The 12,513-nt window shown below is 37.8% G+C and overlaps 1 non-coding gene across 1 annotated transcript; it reads right to left on the reverse strand.

The window, feature by feature from the left end:
• Positions 1 to 12,409: 12,409 nt before the first annotated feature.
• Positions 12,410 to 12,513, reverse strand: LOC130950352 (small nucleolar RNA R71). Its single transcript, XR_009073563.1, has one exon. It is a non-coding gene; the product is annotated as a small nucleolar RNA R71 (small nucleolar RNA).

Below are 12,513 nucleotides of genomic sequence, written 5' to 3' on the forward strand. Positions count from 1 at the left end.
TACAAGCTAGCGTTGAATGCCAGTAAGGAATACCTTACTAGGCATTTAATGCCCACACTGTCTAAGAGCTTGGCGTTGAACGCTAGTGAAGAGGATCTCACTGGGCGTTCAACGCCCAAAATGGCATCAAAGCTGGCATCAAACGCCAGGAAGGAGGTCCCTCATGGGCGTTCAACACCCAGACTGGTAGAGAAGCTGTCGTTGAATGCCAATGAAGATGTTCCCACTGGGCGTTCAACACCCAAGGAGCCACAAACAACAGTTGTTGAACGCTAGTAAGGAGGTTCCTACTGAGTGTTCATCGCCCACCAAGGAAGTCCATATCCAAGAATTAAAGGAAGCCAAGGTTCCTGTAGAGACCATAGAGGTTCCCTTGCTTGCGCTCTTGCAGTGCATGAGTTATGACAAATACTCATCCTCTGATGAGGATGAGGAAACTAGGAAAGAGCAAGTTGTTCGGTACCTTGGAGCTATTATAAAGCTGAATACCAAGCTGCTTGGCACAAAACCTTTAGAGGAAGAACCTCCAATGCTTACCAAAGAACTCAATATTTTGGTTCAGCAGAAGCTGCCTCAAATGCTTTCAGATCCAAGACGCTTCTTAATTCATTGTACCATAGGCACCATGACCTTTGAGAAGGCTCTGTGTAACCTAGGGTCAAGTATAAACCTCAAGCCACTCTCTATAATGGAGAAGTTGGGAATATTTAAGGTACAAGTTGTAAATATCTCACTAGAGATGACAGACAAGTCAATGGAGAAAGCATATGGCTTAGTAGAGGATGTCTTGGTAAAGGTTGAAGACCTTTATATCTCTGCAAATTTTTTAATCCTAGATACAGGGGAAGATGAGGATGAATCCATCATCCTTAGAAGACCTTTCCTAGCCACTGCCAATGCTATCATTGATATAGCAAAGGGAGAACAGCTTTTACAACTTGGGGAGGAACACATCTTGTTCAAGATGCCTCACCCCAACTCTCCCTCTGAGAAAAGAGAGATAACTATGCAACACTTAGTGTTCCAACCATCTCTTTTAGTGCAGAGCTTTACTAAGCCCACAAACACCAATTCTAAGTTTGTTGTTGGGCAGCCATCAACAAGCATTAAGACAAAAGGTACTAAGAAGAAAGTATCCAAAGGCTGGAGGGATAAAAATATCCCCACTAAAGGCCTCTCACCTAGCATGAGAGTTGTCATCACCAAGAAACAAGTCATACCACATACAGTGAGTCGTGTCTTGTCTCTAGAGCATGTGGAGCTCATCCATGAGAAGACAGGATGAAAGTTCACTGTAAGGGGCAAAATTTTGAGGTATATTTTTACGCTTTTTGGCATTGTTTTTAGGTAGTTTCTAGTATGTTTTAGTTACTTTTTAATATATTTTTATTAGTTTTTATGCAAAAATCACATTTCTGGACTTTACTATGAGTTTGTGTGTTTTTCTGTGATTTCAGGTAGTTTCTGGCTAAAATTGAGGGACCTGATCAAAAATATGATTCAGAGGCTGAGAAAGAACTGCAGATGCTGTTGGATTCTGACCTCCCTGCACTTGAAGTGAATTTTCTGGAGCTATAGAACCCAATTGGCGCGCTCTCAATTGCGTTGGAAAGTAGACATCTTGGGCTTTCCAATAATTTCATAATATTCCATACTTTGCCCGAGACTTGATGGCCCAAACTGGCGTCCAAACGCCCACCAGAGACTCTTTTCTGGGGTAAAACGCCGGAAATGGCACCAAAGCTGGAGTTAAACTCCAAGGATGGCCTATTGATGATTAGATTTTTGACGGTTGTAGAATTTCACCAATGAAGTCTCGTTGTAAAGTATAGTTTCTAAACCAACAATAATCCTTTCATACAAAAATTTGTTTGTCACAAGTACAAACCCCTAAAATCTATAAACCGAAGTATTTAAACCTCGGGTCGTCTCTTAAAGGACTTGCAGGGTAGTGTTCTTGTTATTGGTTATGCACTTGTTTATTTTGGGGTTTTGAATGAGAAACATGAATAGTAAATGGTAATGAAATTTTATTAACAAAATTGTCTTGGCAAGGTTTGGTTGTCAAGGGTTTCTATCATTATCACTAGCCACAATTATGATAGTTGCAAGGATCAATCCCGCTAAGTCATCCTTTAACAAGTAGCAAAGGAAAGTCAAGTGAGTTATATCAATCCAAGTCCATAAATCCTAGCTTTCCACTAATTGAATTAATGAAGGCTAGAGTCAATGGCTATCAACTATCAATCACTTGGACATTAGTAACTCAAGAAATCTTAAGTTACCTTCCCAAGCCAAGAACATAAAATTCTACTCTAACATCCTTCCAAGCATTTCATCAAACACTTGGAAGGTACAAAAGAAAAGTATAGTAAATCATAACAAGAATGAATTCTAACAACAATTGAATGCAAAGAATTAACAACAACAATCAAGGAAATCACAATTATCATGAATTACCTCAAATTGTATTATTAAAAGAAAACAAAAGAACAAAAATAGATCTACAACAAAGTGAAGAATTACAAGGATTAAAGTACAAAACTGGATAGAGGAAGAAGAGAGGAATTAGAATTGATAAAGGAATAGTAAATCAAATCATGAATTAAACCTAGATCTAAGAAGAGACATTAACCTAAACCTAATCCTAATTCTAATCCTAGAGAGAAGTGAGACCTTCTCTCTCTAAAACTAACTAAACTAATCCTAATGTGTGTAAATGATGCTAAGTGTTGATTTCCTTCAATCCTTGGTCCTTTAAATGCATTTTGGAGCCAAAGTTGGTTGCAAGCTGGGCCCCACAACTTCTTAAAAATCGCTGGGCACGTTTTCTATTAAAAAATTATATACGGCCACCGACGCGTATGCGTACAGCACGCATGCGCGTCCCTTGCAGTTTTCGCGATCCACGCATGCGCGTATTATATACGTTCGCGTGGATGTTGTTTCTCAAATCTTTGGCTTTTCCATGTTTTCTCCACTTTGCATGCTTTCCTCTTCACTCATTTGATCCATTCCTAGCCTTTTCAACCTAAAATCACTTAACAAACAAAGCAAGGCATCTAGTGGAATCAAAGGTGAATTAAATTTAGCTAATTGAAGGTCTAAAAAGCATGTTTTCACACTTAAGCACAAATTGGGAGACAATCATGAAGCCATGCTATTTCATTGAATAAATGTGGGTAAAAGGTGATAAAATCCCCCAAATCAAGCACAAGATAAACCCTACAAATGGGGTTTATCACCTATGCACATGAAAGCTTCAATGCTCAGTCCAAACACACACCAAGTGGGCCCTGGAAGTGAATTTCTACACTATCTACTCATTTTCTGTAAACCTAGTTTAGTAGTTTAGTATAAATAATACTTTTTACTATTGTATTGTGAGTCTTTTACCTTTTTGGCGTATTTTTAGATTTTTGGATAGTATTATGCCATTTCGGGAGGTTGGCCATTTGGCCATGCCTAGACCTTGTTCTTTTGTATTTTCCAACGGTGGAGTTTCTACACCTCACAGATTATGGTGAGGAGCTCTGCTGTTCCTCGAGTATTAATACAAGTATTATTGTTTTTCTATTCAATTCATGCCTACTTCTCCTCCAAGATATACTCTTGTACTTAATTCAGTTAAGTCAGAATGAAGGGGTGACCCGTGACAATCACCCAATCTTCGTTATTCGCTTAGCCAAGATCCACGTGCCTGACAACCACAAAGCGGTCTATAAGATGTTCAACGTAGTCATTGGACGACAGCTGGAGTATATTCTCTTTGGTCTTTGACCCACGGATCTGAATCACCTCTCCTGACAATAGAGCATTCGAATCTGTGATGTTAGAACCTTCGTGGTATAAGCTAGAATCAATTGGCAGCATTCTTGAGATCCGGAAAGTCTAAACCTTGTTTGTGGTATTTCGAGTAGGATCTGGGATGGGATGACTGTGACGAGCTTCAAACTCGTGACTGTTGGGTGCAGTGACAGTGTGCAAAAGAATAAATGTATTCTATTCTGACACGATCGAGAACCGACAGCTGATTAGCCATGCAGGAAATCGTAGAGGACATGTTTTCACTGAGAGAACGGATGGTAGCCATTGACAACGGTGATCCACCAACATACAGCTTGCCATGGAAGGGAGTACGCATGATTGGATGGGGACAGTAGGAGAGCAGAGGTTCAGAGGCAACAAAGCTTCTCTGAATGCTTATTTAAAATTTCCACCAAGGAACTACATAAGTAACTTTATTTTATTTTATGTTTATATTTTTCCTTTTTATTATCAAACCTCAAAACCATTTGAATCCGCCTGACTAAGATTTACAAGATAACCATAGTTTGCTTCAAGCTGACAATCTCTGTGGGATCGACCCTTGATGCTAGGGCATCTTGGCTAGTTTCACTGACCTTTTCTTTACTGTTTTAGGGTAGTTTCATGCATTTTCTTAGTAAATAAGCAAGTTTTGTATAAAAATACACTTACACCTTGATTCAAGCAATTATTGTGAACTTTACATGATTTCATGAGAATTAGGCAGGAATTGAATGATATAATTGATGATGCATAATCTCATGACTTGGAACAGAGCTTTGATGCACTCTAATTACTTGATTTCAGGACAAAGGAAGCAAGAAGGAGCCACGTTAGCAGCCACGTTAATCTAATTAACATGACCACTAATGTGGAATGGGGACAAGCTTGTAGCGTTAATAGAAAAAGTGATCACCAATAACACCTTTGAAGCCATCATAGCCCACGTTAGTTGCCACGTTAACTACATTAACGTAGTAGCTAACGTAGACGAGGAAGAAGAGCTCCAACGTTAGTGGTAAAATTGATTGCCACTAACGTTCCACAAAGGCACAATGAAGCCACGTTAAGAGTCACGTTAATCCAATTAACGTGAACTCTAACGTGGGATGAAGAACCAATCACCAATGTTAGTCACACTCACCTTTGTCACTAATGTTGTGTAACGACCCAATTTCTAGAACGTCATGATCGTACCGAAAGTAAGGCGTTACCAACCTGCTTTCCTTTATTAACTATTTACTATTGAGCCTCTAGTTCGATATCGCGATTCAATTTTAGTAAAAATACCAGAAAATTTTGTTTTTGATAATTAAAATCATATAGCAAACATCACCAAGTAATAATAATCACATAATTACTAATAATAATATCTGTCATACAAAAGATTTCCAATAAAACTTAGATACAAATCCTATCCCTCTGTGTAAAATAAAAAAAAACTAAAGCTACAAAAGAGAGGGAATTCTATAAAAGCAAATTAACTCATAAATAAATTCTATAATTGCCCGCAGCTTCAAACTGTATCTTCGAACCTGTGTCACTGAAAGGGTGGAAGAATTTTGGGGTGAGAACAAACCACACGTTCTCAGTAGGGAATGGGAATGCCGTAAAAGTAATGATTAACATGCAAATAATTAACTTTGCTTAATAATCCATCTTTGTCAAACCCTTTGAAATACTTGTCAATCTTACTTTAGTTAAATAATTACTTTCTTTGAATTTCTAAACCCAAAACTGATCTCAGTTGCAAAACTTGTCATATTAAATACCTTTCAGCCACATAATTGATTCAAAGTCATAACAACAGATATTAATCATCTCTATCCATTCACAAACTACTAGCACAGGTAAGAAACTCAATTCAACACATAAACAAATCACAATAAGACAAACAACACAATCACAAACAAGTAATACAAGCAATACAACCAAATGCAAATACACAACTAATATGATGCATGTCTGTCCTAAGCAGGCCATGAGCTCACGTGTCGGTTTACACCCTGCAGCCCGACATTACCTAGGAACAAGTCCCAGATATGGCTTCCCTTTGTGTCCTTAGTGCATATGTGTCGGTGGTAAGAATACCACTCCTTCGTGACTACCGGCAATCGGCGCAAAGCCCGACCCCATAATATACGCACAAGAGGAAACAGTGATCTTCATTTTGTGGGCGTCCCCGAGATCAATTCACAACAATAAAACAGAGATCTTCAGTTCATGGGTTATTCCCCGAGATTAATACACAACAATAAAATAGAGATCTTCAGTTCGTGGGTTATTCCCCGAGATCAATACACAATAACATAGTGATCTTCAGTTCGTGGGTTATACCCGAGATCAGCATACAACGATTCATGGGTTATTCCCGTAATCAATGATTATCAGTCCGTGGGTTTTTCCCGCTTATAAAACAAATAACAATTTATGGGTTTCCCCGAGATCAATGATCATTCAGTTCGTGGGTACTTCCCGAATTCAACCAATTATCAGTTCATGGGTGTCCCCCGTAGTTAAACAACTAACAGTTCGTGGGGTATTCCCGCCTTTTATCGTTTTTCGTTATCCTTTCTCAGCCTCAACAATCCACAAATCAATCTTCATTTCCTCTTTCCCTTTGAATCCTTAACACATATTCCTAAACCTTTCTTAACTTTCTCAAGCATTTGTCTTAATCCTCATTTCAGTTCATAATCTCTACTTTGGCAATCTTGGGTCAAGCCAACTTTAAAACAACTTTTCAATTTAGTTTTCTATCAAAAGGCTCAAGAAAATTATTTATTTTAAATTCATTAAACTCCTTTCAAAACATAACCTCTCATTAGAGGTAATCAAATAAACCTCTTTCTCAAATAAAACCTCAGATTTTACAAAATTCCGGCAGCACTTCCCCTAAAACTCGTACTCAACCACCCTTACGGGTTCCCTCTTTCTCAACAATTCAACAATCCTTTCTCAACGATCATCAAATACAAGATTCTCAGGCAATCAGAAAATCCACAATTCGCAATTTTCACATAATCCAACAATCCGATTTTCATCTCATCAATTCGTAACTAACTTTCATTTATCATAGGATTCTTTCAAAATTAAACTCAATAAACTAGTATTCCAAGAAACTTGGTGTTGAGGTAATTTGGTCACAATAAAAACTTGTACCATCTCTCTTAAAATTCTGTTATTGCTTCCTAAGAAAATGCAGAAAAACAGCAGCAAGTAGTAAGTTTGGTAAATTCCTTAAAAATCCAGTTTTCACCCAATGCCTTTCAAAATTCACGATCTCAAACAAGACTCTTTTAGCTTTTTATTGAATCAAATTCCAGATTAATACCATGTCATATGAAAAAGTTATGAAGTGAGAAACACAGCCAGGCCTTTTAGAATTCGGTTTCCAAAATCCAGTGAGTTATCCATACTCTTTTCAACATATCTACTTGGTTAATTAGGATATTGGCATGAAATTTAAAATGAAGATTGTGGACACAGGAAGCTTGAAAATGCCGTTGGTTTCAGCTAAAATACTTACCAGAATTGAAAGTTAAGTGAGTTGGAAGTTGGTGCTTCTGCAGTAAAGAAACAGAATTTTCTGCAGAAACCATCAATTTTCAAAAATTCATTTCTCCCAAAATACTCATCAATAAATTCTGAATTTTTTATGAGATGCTCAAAACACAGTAAAGTTTCATGCAAAAATAGTTTCATTCAAGTATATGATCCGGGATGCTCCCAGAAATTGATTCTTTCTACTGTCAGATATGCAGAAATTCTGCCTGAAGCATTTTCAACAACCTTACTTATCAAAAACCACATTTGGACTTATAACCCTTCCGAAATCACGTTTAACCTCTTTCCAGTTATTCAAAATTGTCTTCATTGCCAACACAGCCCAAGAGCCCAGAATCAATAATTCACACGATGTCAAGTGCTTAAGCATCATCAAACCTTTTTTTTCTACACTATGTCAAGCATAATTTTCCATATACACTCATCATCATTCAAACACAATAACTCGTCAATTCACACCAGCAAGCTCAGCAACAAAAGTAACACCATTTATTCTATCCCTTACAACATTCAGTACGCACAATCATCAAATCAATCACCAACTACAGTTATAATTCAACTCAATTCCATTCATAACAGAGAAAACAATATCAATTACAACTTCAAACACTCACAACAAAGCCCAAAGACATTCGCAGCCTTAACCTGAATTCAATAATCCAGTTGAAGCACTAACACATCATCAAACTCACTCCAAATTTTTACAACCTCAACCATCATCACAATAATCCCAAACCAAACACAAATCTAACTCAGCTCATCAATTATTATTACAACAACTTTCAATAGTTAACTCATCAAATTTCAATTTAACAAGTATTATCAAATGAATCACCATTCACAGCCACATTTGATTCCAGTCACAGCTCAAAATATTCACAACAACTAACAAATTTTCAAATGCATTTCAGGTCATTCATGACAATTAAGAAATTCTAAACCATTGTTAACCATTTGCACTTATTCAAATAACTTGGTGGGCATTCTAAATTAAAAAACGTTAAATCCCCTACCTCAATGTCGCATTAACAACGGAATCAAACCAACCAGCAGCCTTGGTGATGTTTTTCCTATGAGTTCCCTTCCTCTAGCAACAACACAGCAGCTCGGAACCTACGTAGCAGCATCAGAATCATCAAGGACAGCTCCAACATTGGTTCCTAGCGACTCCAACGGCAATACCCACGGCGGCAAAGATTCAGGTAACTGTGAAAATCAAAAGCAGAGGAAGAACAGAGGACAACCATGAGCAAGGAAAAGGATGAATTACGTCAGAGTCAAAACAGTAACTTCGGCGACCCTCACCGGCAAGAACAGAACCGACGTAACTTCAAGGGGCTGAGATAGCAAACCCTAAGAAACAGAAACGGAATTTTGGAGTAGCAGCAGCGGTGGAACCTTCTTCCCTTTGTTGATCGCGTGTTCTTCCTCTCGCATAGGTCACAGCGGCGATTTACAAGCCCAACGACAGTGACTGTGACAGCGACGAGCGGCTTCTTCCTCGCGGTGTCTGGCTCTCTCTCCGCGCTTGACGGCGTTCGGTGGCAATAGAGGCATGGCGGCGACGCAGCAAAGGTTCCCTCCTCTGGTTCCTTCCGCGACGGCATGGCTTCGACGGCGTGGCTTCGACGGCGATGCTCTCCACAGCTCCACGAACGGCTGACAGGAGGCACTGCAGCGCAGCAAGGCTGGGCAACGCTGGCGATGGTGGCGTGGGATCCTTGCGTGCGACAGTCCGGCGGTCACGGCGGCGGTGGGGCAGCAGCTCTTCCCTCTCTCTTTCCTCTCTGTTTCGCTGCTGTGTGTGAATGTTACGTTGAAGGAAGGTGAGGGTAAGGCTACGGCTGTGTAGGGTTAGGAATTGGAGAAATGAGGGTTCTGAATTAATTTTGGGAATTAGAGTTAGAAATTAAGATTTTATAAAGTAATATGGATAGATATGAATAGATATTTTTATAAAATTGAAGATAGAGTAATTTTAAAATCAAATACTCTCTTAAAAAATATTTAGGAACATTATTTATCAACATATTGCTAAGTTAAATTAATTATTTCTAATTTATATTATAAAATGAACAAGTTAATTATATTTTGTAAAGTACAATTTAAATTCAAATATCAATTTTCTAGATTAAATCATACAAATCTCTATTAGTTTTCTATCTCTGAAACTTTAATTTCAATTTATAAAATAACCAATTATAATAAAAATTGTACATAAATATTAATTGACTTAAACTTAAAGTATTTATAAATATCAATCTAATCATTTCTAATAAAATAATTTCTGAGAGTTCAAATTAATAACATAACTCATTCAAAATAGGATTTATTTAAATTAAATTATACAATTTCTTCTTATTTTTCATTTATCAAAATTATAATTTCAATCATACCAAAATATCTAATAAAGTTTATATAAAAATTCTAACTAATTTAAACTTCAATTATCATGAAACTCCATTTAATTACCTTTAGTAAAATAATTTTCTTAGAATAAAATTATCAACAAATAAAATAAATCACAAATAACTAATTATTTGATTTTCAAAAACTAGGGTTGTTACATGTTGGACCAACCCAAGAGTGCCTACGTTAGTGGTCACGTTAAGACCATTAACATGAGAGATAACGTGGAGCTAAGCATGATAAGCCAACGTTAGTGACACTCACCTTTGCCACTAACGTTGGAGATGGTAATCACTACCACATTAATGGCCACGTTAATCTAATTAACGTGAACTCTAACGTGGGAAGGAAGGGCATTTAGAGGGTTAGTGACAAAGGTAAGTGTCACTAACGCTCTCGAAGCTTAGGCATGCCCACGTTAAGAGTCACGTTAGTTATACTAACGTGAACTTTAACGTAGGGAAAGGGGGCAAAAGGCAACGTTATTAGAAAAGGTGAGTCCCAATAATGTTTGCGAAGGACCAAGAGGCAACGTTAGTGGTCACGTTAGTGCCACTAACGTTGAAGTTAACGTTGATCATTTTGGGTTGGAACGTTAGTGGAAAAGGTGATTGTCACTAACGTTCTCAAACCCACATCCTCACTTAACATTAACGCTACTAATGTCCTAACTAATGCCCATGCCTAACTCACACTTCTCTGCAAACAAAGCTGAGCCCACTGAAGATTGTAACTACTACCACTAAAGATCAAAGGCCCATATCTAAGACTTGAAGAACTCACTATAAGATCAAGAAGAGTAGTATATATAGGAGTAGTTTTGAACTATAGAGAAGCTTGGCACTTTTGGAGAACTACACTCTGTATATTTACTTTCTGCATTTTTCAATTTGTGGTGCATGTACTCTTTCCTACCATTTTCCATTCCCAGAGCTATGAACAACTAAACCCCTCTCATTGGGTTAGGGAGCTCTGTTGTAATTTGATGGATCAATTATAGTTTTCATTCTTCTTCCTCTTTCTTTTCTCTTGATTTACTAGAAAGCTTTCAATCTTAATTCAATTATTTAGTTGTCTTGGAAAAGAAACTCTCTATAATTGGATCTCCTCTGAGCCTTGGAAAAGGAATTAGGAGATCATGCTAGAAATGCTTTCTCATGTTGGACCAAATTGGGGTTTGGACGGATATAGTGAAATGTAATCCTCCCAACACTTTGATTTGGAAATACATGTGGTATAATCAGAGACCATACTTTATCTCTTCCTATGAGCAATTAAATCAAGGAATTGGGCAATTGTTCAAGCTTAGAGAGGTTGGATTGCCAAGGAATTGGGATCCAATCACTTAAGATTTCCAAGGAGATTAATGAATGCATTGATTGAGGAAGAGATGAGAATGAACTTGATCCAGAGAATGCAACATCTCCTAAGCCCAATAAATCCCCTATATCTGATCTTACCCATTCTCTTTACTTTCTGCCATTTATTTCCATGTTCATTTCCCCAAATCCCCATTTAAGATTCTGCAATTTATTTTCTGCACTTTACTTTCCTGCCATTTAATTTTCTGCAATTCTCAACTCAATTTCTGTTTAGCTCAACTAGCACATTCTTCCGATCAAAGTTGCTTGACCAATCAATCCCTGTGGGATTCGACCTCACTCTATTGTTCGTTTTTACTTGATGACAATTCGATATACTTACCGAAGGGAAATTTGTTGAGAGACGAGTTTTTGTGCATCAAGTTTATGGTGCTATTGTTGGGGATTGATTTTGTATCGACAATGATTAAGTTGGAAGTTCACTAGATTGAGCATTTTCTTTTTATTTTTTAATTTGCCTAGTCATTTACTTTTAGTTTCAATTAATTTTCTTCCTCATCCTTTATCCCCTCGTTGTTTTCTTTTTCTTTAAATTTACTTACAATTCTGCTCACTAACCCACTAACTGTTTGATAATTTGCACCACTCACACTAACAATCACTCTAACAAGAATAATCACTTTATTTTATTTCTTGTTGTGTGCCCTATTAGTTGTATGTCAGGGAGAAGAAGCGGAGCTTCAACTTTCTTTAATTCCAAACCAGAGAGGACCCTCCGTAGATTAAGGAGGGAAGCAAGAGGGAAAGGAGTTGTTGGTGCTGAGGAAGAGGAAGAGTACTTTGAAACAAACATGGAGGAGAACTTGGAAAACAACCATGAAGAAGAAGCTCACAACCATGCCAGAGAAGGCCCTGTGAATCATGCTGGGCAAAAGAGGAGAGTTCGAGGCTCTTACATCAACCCAAATCTAGGAAATTATGGAAGTACCATCCAAAAGCCCACCATACATGCCAACAACTTTGAATTAAAACCCCAACTTATCACCCTTGTTCAGAACAACTGCTCATTTATAGGAAGTGCCCAAGAAGACCCCAATCAACATCTAACCACCTTCCTGAGAATATGTGACACTGTGAAGTCTAATGGTGTCCATACGGATGTCTATAGACTACTTTTGTTCCCTTTCTCACTCAGGGACAAAGCATCTAAGTGGCTGGAATCCTTTCCGAAAGAGAGCTTAACAAATTGGGAAGATGTGGTAAACAAATTTTTGGCAAGATTCTACCCTCCTCAAAGAATTAACAGGCTGAGAGCTGAGGTACAAACTTTCAGGCAACAAGATGGTGAAACTCTCTATGAGGCATGGGAGAGGTTTAAGGACTTAACAAGAAGGTGCCCACCAGACAT

The sequence above is a fragment of the Arachis stenosperma genome, chromosome 1 (genome assembly GCF_014773155.1).
Source record: "Arachis stenosperma cultivar V10309 chromosome 1, arast.V10309.gnm1.PFL2, whole genome shotgun sequence".
In the NCBI taxonomy this organism is placed as follows: Eukaryota; Viridiplantae; Streptophyta; class Magnoliopsida; order Fabales; family Fabaceae; genus Arachis; species Arachis stenosperma.